Source organism: Manis javanica, chromosome 8, assembly GCF_040802235.1.
Source record: "Manis javanica isolate MJ-LG chromosome 8, MJ_LKY, whole genome shotgun sequence".
Lineage (NCBI taxonomy): Eukaryota > Metazoa > Chordata > Mammalia > Pholidota > Manidae > Manis > Manis javanica.
In genome coordinates, this window is record NC_133163.1 from 45936197 (window position 1) to 45956082 (window position 19886).

A 19886-nucleotide genomic window follows, 5' to 3' on the forward strand; every position below is an offset into this window, starting at 1 on the left:
CCATTCCCTGAATAAAAGGGCAACTTTGATCATTATGTGCAATTTTGAAAAATCCTACTAAGAAATGTGGTTTTTATCACTATCTGTATGGATCTTCTTCTCTATGGAGAAACTATGGTAATCTAATGATCATAGAATCCAAAATCCTCTCATAAAGCAAAGACTGAACCTATGTTAGAGGAAAATTGACATCAAAATAATGATTCAGACAATAGAGCTTTCATGTCATTTCCAAGTCATTCAGACTACTTGCACCTATACCTGCCTGCCTTCAGAGTACGTCTTTTTTATTTTCTTTCCAAATACTCTTATCCTTGTACCAAGACTTTACTGAATTGTCAAAAAAACCTACATTTAGAATTGTTCCAATGTTGAGAAGCATTGAAATGTGTTAAATTTTAACACAACTGAGTTCAAGATTACTGTATCTACCTCCAATGATAAACCCCAAATATGAGACCAACGTAGAATACTGGGTCGCATATTGGTGAACTAGGTATGGGTCTGAATTTCCACCACACTTAACAGCAAAAAACATGTTTAGACTTAAAGGAAAATAAAAACAGTAAAAGGCATTTTCTTTTTCATGTGTTAACAGAAAATTTGCTTGGAATATGCTTTGTGGTGGTGATCAGTTTACCATAAATGTGCTGTGCAAACTGCATTCAAGTGGAGCAATGGACAATGTGTTGGACTGGGGCTGAAGAAATATAAGTGCTGGTCTAAGTGCTGTCTCTCACCAGCTGTGTGACCTTGGGCAAGTCATTTACATCTCTGGGTTTCACTTTCCTCATTTGCATAGTGTATACAGGTTGGCAGAGATGATGAGTTCCTAGCCCTAAACTTATCAGAATTTTGTGAAATGAACATATTAAATAGGAATCTCAGTTTACCTAAATGCCTAAATCGGAACATTTCCATCCATTTCCCTCTTAGGAAATTGGTATCAGATGATGCAGATAGAAAGTTTATAGGACGATTCCATGTTTTACAAATAAATGTCCATGTACTCCTTTAATTTGTGATTACTTTAAGTAAGCAATTCCCTTTACACTTTTATTCAAAAATAACAAGCTGCGTTTGAAATGCTGGTATACACCATTTCTTACACTCTCCAACCCAAACACAAAAACATTTGTACTTCTGTGATGACTTCACCTGGTGGCTTTCATTTTCCCCCAACCTAAAGACAGGGTGAAGCAAAGTAATAGAAAAATAGAAAACATCTTTGTCGGAAAATGAGATTGCAGCTGTGTAACTGGAGCACACAACCATAAATCAGAATGTCAAATCCAAAACACATGACTTTCTGCGAGTTCTCCATGTGCGCTCTAATGTGATTACAGCCTGGTTGCTATTATGATTTAAAACAAAGTCTTTCATGCTAGAAACAAAATGCGGAATGTGAGCCGCCTGGGGGAGAGAGCTGCAAGCTAGCTAGCGACATCCCCCTTGCTGTCAGAGAGGTGGGCTACAGTATTTCAAGGGCTGGTCCGTCAGGTGTGAGAGCAAGAGGATACAAGAGGAACCTTGGCAGAGGCCTAAACATAAGGGACAAATTAGCCAGCAGTGTTCAGCTCAGCTTGACAATCTGAAATTAGCTTTCTTCCCTCTCACCATGTTTTTTTTTTCCCTAAGCAGACTCCTCAAGCCAAATACAAAGATTACAGAAGTCATTCTTTCCTGCCTATCACATAAACAAATGGCCCAGCTGTTATTGCTAAGATTCCAGTTTTAAACTTGGACTTTCTTATATAAACTTCAATGTAATGGTATTTAAAGTGTCATAGGCAATAAGCATCTAATCCTACTCAATAAATTGTAGGCTTGTGCATGAACTCCTAGAGCTGTTAAAGACAGCTGTGCTTTTTTTGTAATTTAAGTCATTTCCAAATTGGGCAACTCTCCAGGTGTATTTTCAGACAAACAATGTGTGCTAGAAAAAGTGATGCTCAGAGTCTTTCAGCAATGGAATAAACACAAAGGAGTAAGAGCTGAGATGCAAGACAATGAAACATCACTTCTGACTGCCCCAGGAGAGCAGGCATCAAGGTAGGGGTGCTAGAAAACTGTTATTTCCTTGGACTATTAGAGCGCGAGCCAGGACATTTTCCCACAACGAACTTGCGGGAGCCCAGTTACTTTTGTAACTGATTGTTGGGTCAATGCCATACATGGGTACTGGGATGGAAGATAAGAATTTAGAATTTCTCAAAATAGAACCATCAACTCTCAGAGCAATGACACAACTCTGAAATAGAAAAGGCTCCTCCCAGAACTGATATTTAAAGGGTCAGGAGAAAATGGTTTCCACCCTATGAGGTCATTGAAACAAATCATCATGAGACCATAGGATAAGAAGGAATTACAAGAGGTCGTTTCATCCAGTGCACTGTCTCTAAGAGGACCCGCAATATGAACACTTAAAAATTAACTGGTAATTATTTTACATCCAAATCATCATTAAGTATTAAATGAATCCTAATACCTAAGTAGCATTTTCAACTTAATAAAGACTATCTATGGAAAACATACTGCTGCTATGATTCTTAATGGTGAGAGATGGAATGTCTTCTCTTTATCAACATAAAGATGTCCTCTCTCACTATTTCTTTCAACATTGTACTGGAAGACTTGTACTGGGGGCAGGGCAGAGAGCATGCTTTTCTATATCCACCCCACACTGAGTATTCTGCAATCAGCTGATGTCCCTGAGTAGGAAGAAGACCAAGTTCTTCCTCACCATGATTTGGTGATGGCAAATGACCTTCAGGGAGATGGCAAATGGGCAAAATTTGGCTCCTGGACCTGATTCCAGAGCAGAGTTGTTGTTTCACTTTGGTGGTGGCTTTATCACAGCCACAGCTGACTTGTGTCTACAAGAGCTTCTTACCCATCTGTGTTCTAGTCTGTCATAAGGTACTGTGCATTATCTTTTGGGTTAAACACATCTGATGTCTACCTTACTGTCAACAACCCAGAGAAAACACAGAAAAGCACAGGGAAACCATAAATCACAGACCGAGAGCCACAGTGGAGTTCCCGAGTTCCTCTGCAGTGGGTTGAACTTCATCATAGATAAACTGGGCCTGAACTGAATCAACACCTCTTTCAATTGCTGGAACATGATGCAAACTCACAGGTGGAAGGAATTCAAGGCAGTGACTCAGGATTACTTCTGACGCAGGTGGACAGCTGAAGAACTACACCTAGTCCCAAAACACTTAGAAGTGATCTGCTGGATTCCTGCCCCACATAACTACAAAAATGACAGTTCTACACCCAAAGTAGGACATTCCTGCTGAAACTTTTAAAGTTAAGGCTTAATAATTAGAACTTCCCTTCACCCAGGGATTCTGATGGTATTCCTACTGTCCCCTTTGAGAAAGCTCCCCACCTGTCACATCAGCGGGAAACTTCACCTCGGGCCAGCGCAATGGCCCACTTGTTTCTAGCCACATACAGCAAAACTCCTCAGGCTTTGTTTGGTTTTGAGGGGAAACTCAACAGTTCTGTATAGACTAAAGACCTAACCAAAAAATGTCCAGAAACAACTAATCTTTCAGTGTCACTTCAAACAAGTATAGCATACCAGACACATGGCATTTATCAAACAATTTAGTCTCTCAGCTAATTTAGTCTCTCAACCTATTGGGTCCCATTTCTCTCATTTAAAAAGCCTTTAAAAGCCTACAAAAATACTGACAAAACTACAAATGGTAGTATTCAGAATTTTGGTCTCAAGGCAATTTACTCAATACTACAGGTAGCATTTTTCAATATGTACAAAACTAAAACACCCTAATTCTCATGAGAGTATCATGAAAGGAAGGCCATGCCCCATAAAATGGAATGGTGGGTAAATTTTTTTTAAGCTAAAAGCTGGAGAATGACATTATTGAAACCATCTTCTGTTCTAGTTTAATTTTCACCAGCTTTTAGCTAGTTTACTTTAACAAGTAATGTTTGATTGAATTCAGGCCTGCTTTTGTTTACAAAATGAACCAGAGCCAGCAAGTCATGGCCTGGCTAATTTGCACATCCATGGCCTTGGTCTCCTCCCCTTTAAACAAAAATCTGGAGTTTGTGATTTATTGTTGATTTGCTTAGTTCAGATGGTTTTGATGGCTAAATCTACCTTCCACTCCATCCTTGAGTTTTCACCAAAACACCCAATCTACATCTACTATACAAGGCAGAAATAACTCCTTTGCCCATTGAAAAAGCAAAGCATGTCTCCTTAACCCCCAAGATTTCGGATGCCAACAAAAGAAACTGAGAATAGAAATCCACAGATGGAAGAACGGAAAAGCAGGCTTCATCAATAGAAGCCAAACTGGCCCATTTGGAAGAATAATGTCATGACAGCAGAACAAAGTCACTGTTGATGACAGCTCTCTTTGAGTCTTTTGAACCATCTTTATGTGCCAGTCAGGTAAACCAGTGGTTCTCAAATCCAGCAGAACATCTGAGTCATCTTGGAAGCCCTATTCTGAATCTCCTGCTCTAGAAATTCTGAATTAAAAAGTCCACGGTGGAATCTGCATGTTTTCAAAGTACCCCCAAATGGTTCTGAAGGTCCACCAACCTTTGAACCATTAGTATATTCTCCATGCATTTTCAGTGCCATCCTGCCCATCCAGTCTCATCTCTTTTTCTGCTTCAATCTCCACTCCAAATCGGAAGGTCTCTTCTTATTCTTGGCTGTGGTGTATTACTTCTTATACAGTCAGGTGAGAACAAGAACGTAGAGAACAGACTGCCCTGTCTTCCTTGTCCTTCATGTACTAAATCCACAGCATAATACTGATGGGGTTTGCTTCACATGATCACTACCTAATGTTAAAAAATCATCTCTTATATACCCAGTCTGTCCATGACATTCCATTAAACCTTCCATTCTTCTAACAGCAAGGCAAAGCTCATTTCCTCTCTCTCCCTCAATCTGCTGCCTTCCTGTGATCCACCCACTTCCCTTTAGGTTGCTCATTTAAATGCAATCTCATTTGAAATAAAAAGGACTACAGGTACTACAGGTACTGAGGGAATCACTGTTAGCTCTGAGAGGGAAGGAACCATGCCATCTTGCTTAGCCCTATATCTCCAAATCACAGCCTAGTTGTATGGCACATGGCCACTCTTAAATAAATATTTGTTGAAAATACAAATGAAGGTACAAATTTGCTCTTAGAGACTACTTTAATAACCTGTGTCTTTACAGAATGCAATAGATGGCAACAAAGTGGTGACAGTCAGTCACCTTTGTTTTGGCCGCCTGATGGGGTCCTTGGCTTCTCCAGCAGTCACAGATCTGAACTGTCTCTTATTGGAGGACACCTGGCTGGTTGGTCTAGTGACTGCTGGTAAGGCATGTGGATCCCTCCACCACTGCCTGTCTTGTCAGTGCCCACATATGTGGAATGTGTGAGATACCCAGGATTAAATTGAAATCAAGCCTTCAGTTTAATGGGTATAAGTCTTGCTTCCCAACAATTACAGGTTGTCAGTTCAATGGTAGGCAATATGTCAAGGGATGAAAGGCTTATGGAATATCATAGCTGGAAGTGATCTGCATGAACAAAAACCAGAGATCTATTCAGGGAATATAACTTGCTCAACTTCCCACACCAAGTTAACGGCAGAGATGGGACCATAATCCCATCTCCTGATTCTCCACCCTATATTTCTTCTATGTCATGTTAGACTAATATTTCTTTTCTGTGCCTCAGAGTTTATGACAATTCTCAGCACATAATAAATGCTTAGTAAATTATGCTGATTTTGATTCCTTAAAGGGGATTTATCTAACTCTCAAGCATTATTCTGATCAATTCCATACTTTCCTTTAATATATTTAGTCCTACTTTTATACCCACACAGATCACACATGGCCATTCACAGAGAACCACCCTGCTGAGAACTCAGTATGTCTGTATTTATTCTGTCATCCTTTTCCAATCTCCTCCCTATGTATGCACTTAATTGCAAAAGTGCAGCCCCACACATCATACCCTTTATGGCTTGTCACTACCCTGTCTCAGGAGCTAGTCTTTTTCTTCTGGTCCCAGTTTCAAAGGCAACCATTTTGTAAATGGTTTGAAAATTTGACTGGTGGTAAAAAAAGAGAGAAACCTCGGATGTCCCAAGGACATTCAAATTTTATCCTTGGTTTCACTGGTCACAAAAAGATTATATCTAAAAATGCTGTGTTCACTTGCCTTTCAAACCAAAGAGGTTTACACATGCTAATCTCAAATGTGTGTTAAATGAATGTGAATAAGACATGTGATATGAATTATTTCATTTTGAATTGCAATGGGATGGGTTTTTAATCCATATTCCACATTTGAGATACCTTGGAGTAGAGTGTTTCTCTTCAGGTAGCTAATGAATGAATACTGGAATTCACACAGGAGCCAGCTATCACTATTTGAAAAGAAGAATTATATCAGATTTTCCATGCTTGAAATCCTTAAATGGCTTCCCACTTCACATAGAATAAAATCAAACTCATACAGTAGCCTCAGGTCTCACAGGATCTTGCTCTACTTTTTTCTCCAACCCCATCCCTCTTGAAACATCTTTTCATTCATTATCAGACACAGTGACCCTTTTTTACTTTCCTCTGATCTCAGCTTTTTCCATACGGGGTTCCCTCTTTTTGGAATATACACTGTGCTCCTCCATGTTCCCCACTCCTTCATGAATCATGCCTCTCTGTGCCCATATGCCCTTTGCCGTGAGATTTTGTTGCTCCGCCCATCAAATGGTAGAGGCCATTTTCTCTCCTCTTCACCTGGACTAGACTTCTGAATAATATAGTGCAATGGGAGTACCATCCTCAAGCTTCTGACACAAGGTCTCACAGGGCCTTGTAGCTTCTACTTTTGTTCTCAAAAGCATGCTGCTGTGTAACGTTCCAGCTACTCTGCTGAAGAAAGAGGACATAAAAAGAGAGACTCTGAAGGATAATAGACCATGTTGAAAGAGATGCCACATGAAGAACTAAGGTGTTTCAGCTAATAGCCAGCCTCAAAACCCAGACATGTAAATAAGGCCATCTTGGATTCCTCAGCCCTATTTGAGCCATATGGAGCAGAAATGCCATTCTAGCTGAACCCTGCCAAATTCCTGACAAAATTATAAGCAATAAAATGTCATTGTCTTTTTTATTTAATTTTATTATTCTGAATTTCATACACAGTAAAATTATTGGGGTTTTTTTTGGCTTACAATTCTATGGACTTCAACACATGCATAGATTCTTAAAACCAACATCACAATGGATTCAGTAGAATTCTAACATCCCAAAGTATTTTCTTGTACTGTCCCTCAGCAGTCCATAATTCCATACCCACCAAGCCCTAGCAATTATGGATTTGTTTTGTGAGCAGATAGTTTTGCTTTTGTTCAGAGCATCACGCAAATGGAATCCCAGAGTATAACATTTTGAGACTGATTTCTTTCAATTAGCATAACACATTTAGGATTCATTTATATTATATGTATTAATAGTTTGACACTTACTATTGCTCAGTAGTATTCCACTGTACGGATTTAGCACCCACTGAAGTATTTTTGGATTGTTTCGAATTTTTAGTGATTTTGGATAATACTCTTTTAAGTAGTCCTGTAGAGGTTTCTGTTTGAAAATAAGTTTTTCGCCCTTTAGGATAAATAGCTAGAAGTGGGATTACTGGGTCATATAATAAACCTATGTTTAACTTGGGAGAAATTCCCAAAGTGGCTATACTATTTGCATTCCCACCAGTGATACATCAGAATTCTAGTTGTTCAACATCCTTGTCAGCCCTTGCTATTTTCAGTATTTTCATTTTAGTTAATCTAACGGGTATGTAATGGGAACTCACTATGGTTTTAATTTGCATCTCCCTAATGACTAATAACATTGAGCATCTTTTCGTGTACCAATTTGCCATCTGAATATCTTTTTGGCCAAACTGTTATCTCAAGTCATTTGCCTTTGCCTTTCTTGAGTTATATGTTTTCTTATTGTTGAATTTTGTAAATTCTTAATATATATTTTTTGGATACAAGTCCTTTGTCAAATGTGATTTGCAAATATTCTCTCCCAATTTGTTGCTTTTCTTTTCATTCTCTTGAAAACATCCTTGAAGAACAAAATTTTAAGTTTTGATCATTTCTTTTCTTAGATTGTGCTTTGGGGATAGTATCTAAGAATTCTTTGCCTAACCCAGGGTCATGAAGAGTTCCTGTGATTTCTTCCAAGAACTTTATAGTTTTACATTATAGATTTAGATCTTTTTTGAATGAGTTTGTATATAAAGCATGAGGTATGGGTGGAGGTCTGAATATTTTTCATCAGAGTTATACTTAAAATTTTCACATTTTTGAAGCTATTGTAAATGTTACTTTAAAAAATTTTCAGTTTCTAATTGTCCTTTGCTAGAGTATATTAAGGCAATTGATTTGGGGATATTGACTTTGTAGCCTGTGAGCTTGCTATACTCACTTCTTAGTTCTACGAGCTTTCTTGTATATTCCTTAGGATTTTCTACGAACGATAATGTCAACTGTGAATAAGTAAAGTTTTAGTCTTCCTTTCTTATCTGAATGTATTTCATTTCCTCTTCTTGCTTTATTGCACTTGCTAGAATTTCTGATATAATATTGAATAGAAGTGGTGACAACAGGTCTTTTGCTCAGTTCATAATCTTTGGGAGAAAGCATTCAGGTTCTTCCCATTTAGTATCCTAATAACTATAGGGTTTTGTTGATACCCTTCTATTTCTGGCTTGCTGAGAGTTTTAAAGTACGAATGGCTGTTGAATTATGTCAACAGTTTTTTCTTCATCTATTGATAAGATTATGTGGGTTTTTTTCTTATTTATTTGTTAATCTGGTAAACTACATTGATTTCTGAATGCTGGACCAGCTCTGTATTTCTGGGATAAACCCCTCTTGGCAATGATACATAATTTTTATATATTGCTGGATTTGTTTAGCTAATGTTTTGTTAAGAACTTTTGTATCTTTGTTCATAAGAGATACTGGTTTGATTTCTTGTACTAATTTTATCAGGATTTGATATCAAAATAATACTGGCCTCATAAAGTGAGTAGTGAAGTGACTCTTTCCTATCCTGTTTTCTGGAAGTTGTTTTTTCTTCTGGCTACATTCAATCTGCATATATAGGAGGCAAAACAAAAACAAAAAACAAGAAACTCGCTGCTGAGCTGTTCCTTCAGTCCTGCTTGCTTATTCTTCTACGTATTTCATGCATGATTTTTCATTATGAACCATAGGAGTACCATAACAAGGACCTAGCTGTTGTTTTAAGTCACTAAATTTTGGAGTTGTCTGTTATGCAGCAATGGATAACAGATAATAATTCTCACTCTTTCTTCATCTTGATCCTATTTGCCCTTCAGTTTCCACCTGAATTGTTAGTTCTCAGAGATGCTTTCTCTAAGTATTGAATCTGAACTACATCCCACCTATTAATCTGATTATTTTACTTGTTTTCCTTCATAAACTTTTTAAAATTTATAATTATTTTGTTTGTGCCCTTCAATTATTAGCCAGTGTAAAGTGTTATGTACTCAATAAACAATTGCTAAATGATGGAGAAATGAATTTTTAAAAAAGAATGAATGAATGAATGTACTAACCTACAGCTTATAATTCTGGAGGAGTATCTTCATACACAAAGGGCAGAATATATATTGTTAAGCAGTTTAAAAGCTAACAAAATTCTTCTCATTGATAGTTAAGCTCCTTTTTCTCCTTTCTGTTTGATCACTAGCATAAGTAAACATTGAGTGGTTAGGCCTCATCTCCTATTCTGTATCTTGGTATATGTATATATACACATGTGTATGCATATATGTGTACATATTTATAATATATATTAGATAGATTTATCATGCTTCTTGCCTTCCAGATGTTTCTCCACATTCTTTGTAAATTGGATTCTTTCATTTTCTTATATTCATGAGACTTTCATTTCTTTGCTTAGAGAATTAAGGTCCCCACCCCACCATTGTTCCTTCCTTACCCTTATGCTTGCCCTGATTACTCTAGAAAAGTACTGTATCTTCTACTTCCTTTTATTTCTGGGAATCTTTCTGGTCCCTGTTCTCAAAACCCTATTACTCCTTCTTGGCTGTAGTTCTCTGATGTGATTCATTGCTTTAAACCTGGCTCTTTGTTTTTTATCCATTACCCTTGGACTAGATGTTTTCAACTTCCCTTACTTTCTAGGCCCACCCCAGTCCTCATCTCAGACTTTGATTCTAATTCCCCTTTAATTAGAGCCCTCAAAGTACAGAAAACCCACACTTACTCCAACACCTATTCCTGCTACTAGAATTTCACCCTGGGCCCAATCCTTGCTTTTCTGGGAAGGCAGGCCTGCCACCTTGCTTATAATGTGCATAATATGAAACTCGATAGCTTGGAACCATCACAGAATAATTCATGTGGTCTTGCTGACTTTATTGATTACATCAACATTTAATCCATTGTGCAAAAGATCTTTGATTTTAATCATTAGAGGAACTAAAATTTTCTGCCTTCCTAAAAGATTATATGAAATATAATTGAATTTCTTCCTTGGTATTATTTTAACATCAATTATCTAGTGGGCTTTTATTGAGTGAGACCCCTAGAACTTAGTAAAGTGGGAAAGATTGTTTCCCTACTAAAGAGGCCAAGATTGCTATAGGTTTTCTATGTTTTATTGTTGTTAATGGTGTGTTTTAGTTCTTTTTTCTATTTATTGTGGTTTTGTTTTCTCCTTTTCTACACAGCTTTTAATTTCCTCTTGATGTGTCTTTTAAAAAAATTACACCTAATTTGCTATAAACATTATTTAGGAAAAAAAACACCCTGTTATTCACTTAACTTACCACCCTTTATTAGTTCTTTTGGCCTTTCACATTTACCTATGCTTTGAATTTTTACAATGATTATTATTTTTACATTTTTTAACTCATTAAAAATTAATTAAAAATAGAACTTACCTCACAGGAGAGTTGCAAATATTAAATACATGAAAAATGTATGGGAGAGTGTCTCATCCTTAATAAGTGCTCAGCAAACATTAGCTATTAAGGTTTTTGTTTTTGTGTTTGGTCCTAGCACAGTCCAACTCTTCATTTGCCCCTCCTATTAGACATCTTCTCCTGGGTATTCTTCTCATACCTCAAATTACAGAGGTGAATTCACCATCTTACTCCACCACCACCCAAACTTGTTCTTCCTACCATGTTTCCTAATTCTGCCAGTAGCACCATCTTACTATCAAAACTTGAATTTTTTAAGACACCTTAAGTTACTCTCTCTTTGTCTCCCAGTCTGAACAATTCTGGCATCCTTTTTATTTTACTTCACAGTATTTCTTACAACTTGGCTTTCTGCTCTATATCCTTTTTCAGAATCTTATTACTGCTCTTCTAGATTAATGCTAGAGTCTCTGGACTAATGCAATTGTCTGATAACTGCCTTTGATTTCCAGCTTCTGCAATATATTCTACACACTTAAGTTTTCCTAAAAGAACGAGGCTAATATAGTCTCTTTCCTTCTCAGTACTCCCACTGACTCCCTAATGTATACTGAATGAAGACCTTCCACTCTCCAGTCCCAATCAACACGGCCATCTGCCTTGGCAACTCTGTCATGCTTTGTACCCTCCAGGCAATTATTAAACTTATACTAAAATGAAATGGGTAATATTCTAATTGAAGGTCTGTAACTTTTTTTTCTATTTGTAAATGCATGGGATGTAGTGAGAGGACCTTAATCACTTCTGAGCTTCTAAGAAGTCTCTTTTGTCAGCTTTTAACAGATCCTTGGCTTTATTCTGGATTGATGAGATTATCAAATAGCTGAGTTCATTATATATGAAGTTTCCTGTTATTAAAAAAAACAGAACACATACACACACACACACACATGCATATGCCACAAACACTTACTAAGTAATACTTTGGAATTTCAACAATATTAATACTTTTCCTCAAATGCAGTAGATACCAGAGAAATACTTTTCCATTTTCCTTTACATTGGACATATTGCAACCTGAGAACAAGAGCCAGTGTTGGTTTTCAGACAGAATCCATTTAATTAATCACACTATTTGAACAGCTGGGGAGGCTATATATTTATGTAAGAGCTTAACATTCTTTCAAAAATTGTCAAGTATGAATCAAAATAATATTATTTCACTTTTTAATGATGCGCTATTTGTCTTTAGATTTTATTCACACCTAACTTTATAAATCAATAGGTCCAGTCTTTAAGACACATTATAACCTGTGCTTAAATGCCTTCTAAAAGCACTATCATATGTAGTGTGATAAAAAAGGGCTAAGGTGCTGTTTGCCATAGGGACTCATTTGTAAAGTATAAGACTTTCCTATTTTTATTTCTAAATATGACAAGCAATGGATAGAGTAGAGAAGAAATAGTTTGATAAAGTTATATGTTTTCCCCTTGGTAGTCATCAGTAAAAAGATAAAGTTCTCTTACTTAAAAAGAGGCTCGTCTCATTCAGTGCAGCAATATAAACTCTGCATAGACAAATGTGGGTAGAAGACATAGTTAAATTGGATTCTTGCTTTAAATCAAGTCAAGAACACAGTTTCAAAGAAAAATATTAATTAAACCATGTGAAATAATCACAAAGATAAGTGGAAAAGCTCTGTACTGTTAGTTTTAATACTGGATTCGAACTTCTGTTCCTAGCTTTATGGTTAGAAATTTGGGGTTCTGCCAGAGATAATCCAGTAGGAAACTCTAGGGTTTAGACAATTATTTAAAGGTAAGTTTTTTTTACCAACAGCAGTCCTTTGGGCCCAGCCAGTGTGTTCAGGGCCCCTTAGGGGCCACACTGAGGGTCTCAGAACTATGGTGTTAACTCAAAAAAGTTATAAAAGGGCAGAAGTTCCGTAAGACTAAATTTGGGGTTAGAGGGAAGGATAGGCAACTGGAACATCGCATGGTCATTTTTAATTTTTGATTTTGAGTCATATCATTGCAGGATAGAACTGTTCATGGTGAGCAATTTGCAAAGCTAATGCCATGTGACTTTGACAGTTATGTTATGGTTCCAGGGGAAGCAGGGCATATGCTCTCCCCTGGTGGGATAAAGCAGATTGTCCACTGCAGGCTGGTATCCAGAGAAACCCAGACTTTTTATATACACTAACTCAGCATTGAGATTCTAATGAATCATTAACCAAGTTCTCATATCCACATACCACCCACATTCCTCAGGTTGCCTTTGCATTTTTGTACTGTCTCTGCTTCAACTCTTCTTTTTTAATTTCAATATTTCTCTGTAAAGGAAAAAGAGGGGCCTGTGTTATTGTGTTCTCTGTTCTACAACCCCATAGGGGTGATCCTGGCCCCACCACTGTGTGAGACTGCACTGAGTGCTGGGCAAGAGAAGCTCATCTCAGAAGACTGACAGTCAGTCTTCATCCTCTAGAAATTTAACAATACAAGAGAGAAGATGCAGATATACCCAAAAGTATGGGCTTCTGGCTAGAAACATGGACCTCACATGTGAAACTGTCAGGTGCAAGTCAAGTGAACCTTAATGTCATCATTTGTTCATTTGTGCAGTCTCTCATTCACTCTACAGATATCAATTGAATATTTACTACCAGGTAAGTTCTAAGCACTAGAGACATAAGAATGAACAACATTCAAACACATCTCTGCTCTCACAAAGCTCTCAGAATAGTGGAGTAGAAAGACTGTCAAATAAGAAATACAAAATTAAAACAGTGATATAAAGAACATAACAGGAGAGCTTATAACCCATGTGACACAGTCAGGGAGGGAAGACCTTCATGGGGAGACAGAGACTGACAAGTAAGCCATGTGACCATGAGGAATAGTTTTCCATGCAGGAGGAAGGGACATGGAAAGAGGCACTGAGGAAAGGCCAGTGTGCCAGGAGTGGAGAGAGCATGGGGGTTATGACAGGAAAGGAGACAGGACTGGGAGGAAGGCTCAGATCCTGCACAGTTGTAGACCTCACTGATGAATTTCAACAGTAGCACATACTTTGAGATAATTACCCAGAAGCATTATACCCAGTGTAGACAGAGGCAGGATAGACCTGCATGGTCTAGAATCCAATATGGTTGAGTTCAGTAGAGGCATACCCACGCTTTTAGCGTACATTAATTGCCAGGGACAGCAATATTAAGAGATGGCTTTTTGAATAGGTGCCAAACCACCACTTGGTTAAGACAGGGAAGTTTTGACTAGCTCCACTAATAAATAAAGAACCCAATATCCTTTGCCTGGCCTTCACTCTTTCACATAAATTCAATATGTTAATGCATCTGTAACAAATTAAGTGTCTCTTAAAAGTCCCCTAAAAGTCTCCAAATCTTTTAAAACTTAGAGTGCCTATGGAAAACAAATAAGCAAAATCCTTGACCTTTTCTCTGTTCATAAGTAAGATCAATGGAATATGCCAAGAACTCAGAAACCTTTCTATTCCCAGAGTTCTAAGGAATTTGCTTTTATGGACCCAAAGCAAAGATGGAAAACTCTTTCAGAAAGACTAACTTACTTGGTTAGATTTTGGTAATGAAGTTAAGAAAATACTAATATATACCAGTTGCAATGCAGAATAATCTATTCTCCAAAACACACTGATACTTGGCATATGTAGGCTAGACAACCATTGGAATCTAAGAATAGAAACTTAGATTGTTTATTCTTACATAATGGGAAAGAGGGAGGGGAAGAATTTCTATTTTGCATTTGTCAGTATCATAAGTCCCTTTGTATCTGGTGAGCATTTTCTATAATAACCCATTAAGCTGATCTGTAACAACAAATAAATACCTGAGACCATGCATAAAATCCAAGCAGAATCTTAGAAAGATAACAAGAAGATAGTTTTTTTTTGTAAACACATTTAAATTACAAACTTTATTTTACTTTATTATTTTATTTTGAAAAAGAAAAACAAAGGGGGGAGGAAATGCCTTTAAAGAACTACCCTAAGGAGTCAGCAATTTCTGAGTTTTTCAATTAAGTTGCCAATTTTAAGGCTATTACATTGCTCCCTGAATCAAAAGGATTAACAATTTCCCTCCCAGCAATTAGAAAGGTAGAATTTTACCATGGAAGCACAAGGGGAAGACTGTGCAAGAAGTTAGAATTAACTAAATCTCCACTGGGGACCACCCAAGAGGAGCTAAATGAGGGGTTATTTTCAAGAGGGGCTAGGATCAAAGATGGAGGGAGATTAGAACCAATAGGAGGTTAAAGGAAAACATCTGGTCCCCTGCAGTAATCACCAGGAGAGAGGTGGATCTTCCTTGGGGGAAGAGCAGCCCAGCTGACCACCGACCTTACAACATGCCAGAGAGTGTTGATTTCATGGGGGAGGACACCTCTGTCATTCTGCAGGAAATGCCCTCAAACCAGAAAAATCAATGGGGGTCCTTCTTCATCAGGCAGAACGCAAATGTACAATTCAATATTGGTGTTTGAAAAACATTGATTTCCCTGTTAGGGCATCTAGTCACACTACATATTGAGTATAGCACCTTGATCGTTGTCCCCAAATAAAACCATCGCTCTGAATGGGGGAGGCGGACGCTGACTTCCCTGGGGAGCAGCTTAGAGCTGAGGCCATCAGACAAGGAAGTGGTACAAGTTAATATTGATTTTAATTAGCCTTATAGCTTTGGCTTATATAATAAATGCCCATGTCTGTTCAGGCAAGTGATGTTAATGTCCCAGGGCAAAAATGGAAATGTTCAGAAGAAATAAGGGAGAGGAGAAGTGCCAATATTTTCCTAATAAAAAAGTCTTTGATGAAAAGAACACTTTATTTTAGAATGTTCTTGCTTTCTGTAGTTTGTGTCTTTTAAAAAAGGAGCTTACTTTCACATGGTTTCTATACAAAGTGTAATTCTACCTTATTTCCTATTCTTCTGCTGATCCTGGACAATTAAGCACCCAAAGGAAAGACAAAACAGCCCCCAAAACGGCATCTTTAAATGTGCCAACTTTATCTGTTATCTCTACATATCACATTTCCTTAGATGAATTCCAAGGAAGAATTTCTTAAAGGGTCGGGGTAAACGTGCTTGCCTGACTCCTCTAGCAGAAAGGTGTCTGGGAAGAGACCCCGTGTGCACTTGGCCACTGGGTTGTGGAGGGCAGCAGGCTGTTTCCTCAGTCGAGGCCTAGCGAAGAGGGCTTGCCCTTTCCAAGCCCCCTCTCTCCACACATTGGCATCGCCAGTGAGCTTGTGAGAGAGACCGTGGATTTGGGCTGGAGCAGAGAGCTGAGAGCACTTCACTGTCCAGTGGGGAATCCAAGGTCGGAAAGAGTCCAGGCGGCAGGAGCAGAGCCACTTCCTGCTGGTTTTCATCTGGAGCCCTGGCTGCAGTCCAGGGTTTACCTGCCCTCCCGCACACCTCAGAGTCGCCGTTCCAGGGGGCGCTCAGCCTCACCAGTGGCCCCCACTTTTCTTCCCCTCTGTCTCAGACTGCTAGAATATGGGGTAACAAGGACCCCTGGCCCAGAGCTCATGCTGGGGACCAAGAGAAGGTGAGCCAAAGGGCACTGGGTTCTAGATTTTCTCACACTGATAAGCAGGTCTCCTTACTACCTAGCTACATATTTCCCCCTTCTATTTTTATTTTCTTCTCTGGACCTCAGGTGTGCAATATTGACAGTTATCATATTCCTCAGTTTATAGCTCACTATCATCATCTAGCTATGCAAAGTATCCCCCTCTCTTTTTTTAAGCCTTGATTATCTTCCCTTTTTGTCTTTCATCCCCACTCCCCCTGCCCTCTCTCCCACAGGCAGCTCCTCTGTGTTTACTATATGTCCTTGGATATCCATGTCTTTGAGTAATTTAATGTTGCTTTGTGTGGTACCTGTTTCAAATTTACATAAGTAATGTTGCACTAAGCTGTCCTCTGTTTATTACTTTTTTATTCAGTACTCTTTTGAGATCTATCAGTGCTGCTGTAGGTAAAACAAGCTTATTACTTCAAACTGCTGCATGTTTTTATGTAGAATGCATCATAACATTTTACTTATCCATTACTTCCTGTGATGGACATCCAGGCTGCCACCAGTCCCAGCTACTAAAATTATGTGGCCTTGAACATTTGGATGTAGACCCTTCTTAGACAATGGAAACATTTCTCTTGGAGAACATATCTGAGTTAGATTGCTGAGTCATGGAGAAGATGCACACTTATTTTTGCTACATTTCCACATACTGCTTTCCAGAATGGCTGTGCTAGCCTATACACCCACTGGCTATACAGGAGACTTCTTACATCCTCAGTAGTGTTCGGTATTACATGACTTTTTAATTGTTGCTAACAAGCTCCTGTCCTCATTAATAACAAAGCTTTTGATTTGGCAATTTAAATCATTATATTTTTCTATTTCATGAAATTATATTTAATGGCCAAATGCAGGAAAATCTCATTTGCAGCCAGAATAGCTATTGGGAATAACCCAATGTTCTGATGAGTGGGACGCTATCTGTATGGCAGACCCAGGTTACCCTTGTCAAAGAAGCAAGAAGTGAACCACCTATAATTGTACATACCCTTCCATGACCACAGTTAGTCTATGAGAATTCAGAAGTCACTTCACAATTAAGGATTATCTATAGATCATTACCATGAAAACTAGCCCTCATTATATTTTCCCTGTGAATACATCAGTTAAGAAATTACTTTGTTTGTAACAAGGAACAATTTTGGATAATTTAGGAGACATATTTGTGATTTCCATGCTCCTCCACCCCACCCTCACTCCTGCACACATACATTTTCCCTTGAAGTTGCTTTCCACACATGTCCCCTACTGGAGTGATTCTTGATCCATGTTAATACCATATGACCCTGCCCTCTGGACACAGTTTATAGGAGAGGGGAAATTCATTGATATCACATTGAACTTATCTATAATTTGGGATGAACCAGTAAGAATCTTATAACTTTGAACTAATTGAGATGGAGTCGCTCAGATATGCAAAGCACCAGAGGTAGCACCAGGGTAAGACAGATCTAATGTCATGAGAAGGCAGAAATTAAGAAGTTGCAGAGGATCCTGATGTGCAAAGAGGAGTAGAGATTACAACCACCATTCCCATACCTGTGACTACCTAAATAGCTAGGCAAGAGCCTCAGTGGGAAGAGCCTTTATGTAAATCCTTCACCTCCTTCCATTTCCACTGTACAGAAAATAAAGCTCATCAGACATTCTCTCTCAAAGACAAGTTGCATCAACGCCAGGCAAAAGTTCTGACTTCCAAGTTTCTGTTTTCTCTAGTTCTCCAGAGCTCCCCTCAACCAAGCACCACCCACCATTTTTAAGGGAAAATAGAACTTCTGAACCCCTAGCACACCTTACCTGTTAGAAAATGCCTTGGTAGCAGGGAATGGAGGGCCAAAAGGGAGCAATGGCCTTTACCAGGGAGTCAGATCCAGCATCCAGGGTCACAACACAGAGTATGGTGGACTCGGCTATGTCCCAAACCTGCCGGAATGTCCAGGCTAGAAGGAACCGAAACATAATATAACTCAGATGTTTAATTCAATAATATTTTTTTAAGCAGCCAGAGTATTCTTGTTTGACTACATTGAAGATGTTGTAAATATCATTTTTGAATGAAATCAAATTCACTTTGTGGAAGTCACCATGCTAGGCAAGAGAACATGAAAGGAAATTTAAAAAGAGAGACCTGTAGTCATCAGGCATCACTTTCTCAGCAGCTAGAAAACAACCTGGGACAGCCAGAGAGAAAACTGTCTCCCCAGCAACGTTCTCACAAATCAATCTCCATTTGCTACCATGAATTAGATGCCACCAAACCATTGGCTCTTTAAATTAATGAGCTAAGTAGACATCCATGTTTTCCCTTATCCCTAAACTCCTTTTCAGGTAGCAGAATGTAGTGGTTAAGTGAATGGGGTGTAAATTGGACAGGGGTGTTTCAATCCTGCTTCTATTGTCCCAGCTATGTGATTTGGAATAAGTTATTAAACCTCCTTTGAGCTGAGATGGAGTCACTCAGACATTGTACTTTAGGAAACCACCATCTCTCCCAGTCTCAGTCCAAATGACCAAGGTGGACCTCATTCCCTGCCTTAGCACCTCAGATATTGAAAAGTATATTCTCCAAGAGTCAAGATCAGGAGTTTATATTTGAAGTATTGGGGAAAAGGCCCTTATTTCCCTGGGGATTGCTAAGCTAATAACTATAAGCCTGGCACCCATAGGAATCATCAATTTGAGAGATACTGCCTGAGGATAAAGCCAAAATGGAAAAATATCAGAGCTGAATGATGGGAAAGCATCTCACCTAAGGGGGATTGTTCCTGGGGAAGTTCACTCTGGATTGGCTGAGACTGAATAACACCAATGGAACATTAGGGGTAAAAGGGTCTGTGCCAAGCTTTATTCTCACAGTGGCAGGCAACTCCTGGAATCACATCTGCCTCTGAGGCATTCACAACCCGTCTCCATCTCTGCCTTGGGGAGGGCACTGGGCAGAGCTCTTTATACAGTAACATTGACAATAATGGCTCATTGCCAACAGGTGTGTAAGCATTCACCCATGTAGTAGGCCAATTATATCATCAAGTAGTTTAGGGTCAGGTGAAGATTCTGGCCACAGGAACTTCAATTTTCCCTACAGCAAGAGTCCAAATCTTTATGACATTATTCAAGCCCCTGGACCTAACTGTGCCTGAAATGGTGTCTTGCCAATGGGTTTCAGCCCCAGGCAAGTTCACTATGGATTCAGTGTGACCAAAGAAATTGGCAGCATAATGTTCTTGGGGTGAAAGGGTTATACCCAACTTTATTTCCAGGTGGCGGGTCAGT

At 38.7% G+C, this 19886-nt stretch overlaps 1 long non-coding RNA gene across 1 annotated transcript in view; it reads right to left on the minus strand.

The window, feature by feature from the left end:
- Nucleotides 1–18416: 18416 nt before the first annotated feature.
- The window catches only part of LOC140843081 (uncharacterized), a 370834-nt gene continuing 369364 nt past the window's right edge, over nucleotides 18417–19886 (minus strand). The window contains exon 3 of the long non-coding RNA XR_012120512.1: nucleotides 18417–18553. This is a non-coding gene — a long non-coding RNA (uncharacterized lncRNA). The remainder of the gene's footprint in view (nucleotides 18554–19886) is intronic.